This window comes from Atta cephalotes, assembly GCF_000143395.1.
Source record: "Atta cephalotes unplaced genomic scaffold scaffold00007, whole genome shotgun sequence".
In the NCBI taxonomy this organism is placed as follows: domain Eukaryota; kingdom Metazoa; phylum Arthropoda; class Insecta; order Hymenoptera; family Formicidae; genus Atta; species Atta cephalotes.
Genome location: NW_012130071.1, coordinates 1619767 through 1624667, shown reverse-complemented (window position 1 = coordinate 1624667; position 4901 = coordinate 1619767). Strand labels below are relative to the sequence as shown.

Sequence of the window (4901 nt, the reverse complement as noted above, 5' to 3'; positions counted from 1 at the left end):
CTTAAATAAACTTTAAGGTACACTATAAAATAAAATTTAAGGCTCTTAAAGCCAAAAGAACTATATATAGAGTGGCTCCAACTTATGGCTCCACCCATCTTCAGCAGGTAGAGCGGACTAAATTAACAAGGGAAGTTTTACAATTGTCCGGAACCGATTTGATTCTCCATGAAATATGTTGTAAAACACGAAAATCTAAGAGACACGTTTTTTTATACGTGCACTAACTCATGTTTAAGAGGTGAAACACTTCTTTGAAAAAAAAACAATATTTTTCTTTCAAGCCGAATATCGTCGGAAGTACAAAAGATAGAAAAAAATTGTTTAAACAAAAGTTGCACGGTTTCAAGAGTACTTTAAAGTTATAAAGAAAAAAATTTTTTTATTTTTTGTTTAACCAAATATCCCCACTACCTGTAATTTTTTTAATCTTCAAATTTTTTTTTACCAAATTAAAAATTATTTTTTTACAAATTCAACCATATATAAAACCATGTATAAAGTTACTTATTATTTTCGAAAATTAATTATTAACGCTTCCGTATGTACGCTATTCATGCTCATATGTGTAAGTAATTGTCGTCGGAACGATATATATCAACGATAATAAATCAACGAATAAGGAAATTGATATGATTGATATTTGTAACATTACAAATTATAAATAATGTTAAGAGTTATAATACTTTTTATTATTATTATTATTTATTATTATTATTATTATTTTATTATTATTCTCCTTAAAGTGAGTAAAACTTTTTTATTCATCTCTGTACATTATTTCCTTATAATATCTTAAGATTATTTTCTTAAAGTTATTTTCAGTTTCATGCTTTAATATTGTATCTTATTTATTTGTTGTTTACGTAATAATTTCAAAACGTTTATATTATACTTAATAATGAAATAATTTCTAAATATTTATATACAATAAATTTATATTTTATATCGTTTATTCATTATACTCATTACAATAATGATACACGATAAAAAAATGTTTTAAACATAATGACTTCTTGCATCATGAACATTTTGCTATAGCTATTATATATTACTGCAAAACTAGATTCAACTGTATTTTTAAATTCTTCTGATCCTTCGTTTATATAACCACTTTTAAACCATGAATATTTAAATAAGTTGTGATATCGCGATGACAATTGATTATATATCAGAGATTGTAATTTTATTATATTATTTCGTTTATGCAAATTTATATTTACTTTTTAATAGTAAAACAGTCTGAAAATGTATTGTAAAAGAAAATTTATTTAATTACCTGAAGTCATTTTATTAGATTTCGGTGCTTTCACAATAATATTTATTGGTGTAAATAAAGTTTTTTGTACTCTTGGTCCAAATACAGTTCGTTTCTTTTAGTACAATAAATAACGATGACAGTAAATTTCCATTACACGATATTATTGGTTGTATGATGTATGTTGTTGATATATTGTATATAGGTTGCACAATATATTCTATTTTCTTTATTCCTTCATTAGATAATGACCAGAATGAATTTCCAATTGGAAACCACTTTGATCAGAATTAAAAACATTTTCACATCCGAACTGTTCAATAAGTTTCACTGTTTTCAGAAAATCATTAGCTGTATATTTTGCAACTCAATGGAATCTTCTATTGTTCTTCTAGTTACAAATTCCATAATTTTTCTCGAAACAATTCGGTGGGACTTTTTGAATGTTGATACCCAACTGTGAGATGCTTTAAATATAGGATTTATATTTCTTCTTGAATTTTTGTAAAGCCCACCTTTGTAGATCGATAATATGAACTATGAATCCTGATTCAATAGCTGCAGTAAATTTATCATGTGTAAATTTGGAGATGTATAATAATTTTCCTACACGATTTCCATTTGAATGTAATTGTTCTTCCCATCATCTTAATTGACGTTCAGATGAAATTCTTCTAAATTTATTTTGCATTTTTTATTTCAGCGGATGATTTCTTTTTTTTCAATTTTTTTCATTAATGTCCCAATTTCGCCAATACTAACAGCTCGTCTTTTATAAGAATTATCAAAGTCTGTGTCATCATTTGAACATTGAGGATGACAATTTAAATTATCTTCACTCCATGCTTCTTTATCATCTTCAATTATTTCAGAATTATGTAATTTATAAGATTCTTGATAATCGAGATAGATTTCTTCTGTTACTTTCAACCTATTATAGTGAAAAATACATCTATGTAATTATTGCTATCCACAACAATAATTTTTGTATATTTTCTTTTAATTCTATTTCTGCTTAAGTTACTGATAGATATATTGAACTTATAGATGCTAATAAAAGTCTAACAACATTAAGCGGATTGATAATCATTTCCGATTAAATTTGATTTTGAATCGTAATAAAAACAATTTAACAAATTGCACATATGATTATGACAAAATTATTGCACTGATTGAACGTAAAACTGTTACGTTAATATTTTTATACTGTCCATTTGTTATACTTATCTTGAATGTATAAACTTATAACATAAACCGCCCAGTTATTATCTAAAACTGAATCGAAAAGTCCTCTACCATTTTACAATGTTCGCAATAATTAACGAGATATTAACGTTTAAAGCCAAATACGCGCGTCCGCCTGACTTACTATTGCCAAAGGTACGATTCACCGAGCGGCGTGCGGGCCGTGAGGAGAGGGGATGGTGCATCACGCCGTTCGAGCTTAGAAACGCGGTAAGCGGAGCGCTTGCTCCACCCCCCACTCCCCCTGCCAAGCTCGATGCGGATATTCGCTTTAGAAATAATATCTCGATTGCGAAAATTGGGAAATGATCAAGAACTGTTGGAAAAAACTTTAGTTCATTCTGAAGCGTGCAAGTACATGCAAAAAAATTACATAAATATTACTTGTTTCAAGTAAATAATAAAAATATTTTAAAATTATATTATCAAAAAAATATTCTTTGTATGATGATATAATGATGAATGATATAATCGTTACTTAAAAAAAGAAAAATAAAAATTGCATTCTCTCTTAGCACTAGAATGATATTTTTCTGCATTTTTCTATACTACCGCTGAAAATTCGGACATTCGCAAAAATAAATTTTGTCGAATGATCGTATAAAAAATTAAGACATAAAACAGCAATTGTATTATTTTTTAAATATATTTTGATTCACTTGTATGCATACAACAATTGCTTTATATGCTACTAAACTACCATAATAATATCATGAGTTAAATTGACTAGCAATTTAACAAATGTTTGATGCTTATTTGCATCTTCGAAACGATCTTAATAATGTTGAATAAAATTAAAATCTATAAATAATTAATTCTTATTGCGAGAAATATTACCTCGGCCGGGAGTCTGGGGACGTAGTATATAAATTCACACAAAAATTATACAAGCATTTAAGATCCAACTAAAGTGATTAAGGTTTTTATAGTTGTGTTATCACATATTCGGTCCTAATATGTTATATTGTTTATTTATGTTGCTTAAAGAGACATTGTTACTCATATGCCAATTATTGCGAAGAATATTACTAAGACTTCAGTAGTCTTAAAGACTTAAGACACAAAAATCATATAAGCATTTAAGATCCAGCTAGACCGTTTAAGGCTTTGATTTTTATATTATAGTTTGTATCATCACATATACGGTCCTATAATATGTTATATTGTTTATTATTTATATCTTTATATCAGTAATATCATATATATTATTTTGGTTTGTAACCTTAACATATTTTCATTTAATATTTTTATGTATTTGTAATGAGAGGGTCTACATAAATTCTAAAAGAACTTAGTTTAAAGTGCAAAGCTGATATTTTTTATAAATAAATTTAATACATCAGATAATAACTTTTATAATATTTGTGCATTTTCCTTTTGATACAAAAGATAAAAAATTTATTTGAACAAAATTATTTCAAATATACTAATAACGTGTGTGACATGAAATATCGTAAAATTTGGTCAAAACGAAAGTACTTGTCTTTGCCTTAAAAGTAATATAGGGATTAAATATTTCAAAGTTTGGCATATTAATGGGAATTGTATAAATATTTCCATTTGTTCATATCTAGGATAAGCATTCGTTCATTTGCTTGCGTATTATATATGTAAAATACTAAAGCCACTGCGATGTCTCATTAAACCGACACGTACATTCTTCCGCCATTTTGCGCACATGCATACAAAATTTGAGAATGCTGCTTCATTAACATCTTGCAAATTTTCTGCATTCTTACATTTGTCACACAGACTTGGAAAATTATTCTATAATGATTGCGTTCATTAAATGGGTTATAATTTACAATTTATAATTTACAATTACAACACAGGCTTTTTACGATTAATAAAATATAATATGAATTATAATAAAATACGTCATGTATATCTCACAAGTATGATGTATTTATAAATAAATTTTTATCTACGATATTATCTTAAATAATTCGCCTAATAATAAGATAATGATTAATTTCATTAAATATTTTCATTAGGAAATAAATAATTTATGAGTTTAAGTCTAAAGTTTTACTTATATTAATTGCTATTTATTAATTTTAACATTGAAATTGAGTGATGAGAACAATTTAAAAAACGTACGCGATAATGACGATAAAATTTTAAAATTAATTTTAAAAATAATGAATGAAAATGTATTTTATGATGATATTTTAAATAATTAAAAAATTAATTAATTAGGATACATTTGTTTCCAAGGAGCAAAACATGAAAAACTTTAAAAATATACATAAAATATATATAAAATATATAATAAATGACACATATATGTATATCGAAATGTATGTTATATAAAATTACAAATTAAATTCTTTTAAAATTTGAAAAGCAAATTATAGATTGTTTAAAGAAAGCTCTGTTAATACATTAATTTTTATTT

At 25.7% G+C, this 4901-nt stretch overlaps 1 protein-coding gene across 1 annotated transcript in view; it reads right to left on the bottom strand.

The window, feature by feature from the left end:
- LOC105626977 (acetylcholine receptor subunit alpha-like) overlaps positions 1 to 4901 on the bottom strand; it is a 286825-nt gene that overhangs the window by 265408 nt on the left and 16516 nt on the right. The gene's annotated exons all lie outside the window — the stretch shown is intronic.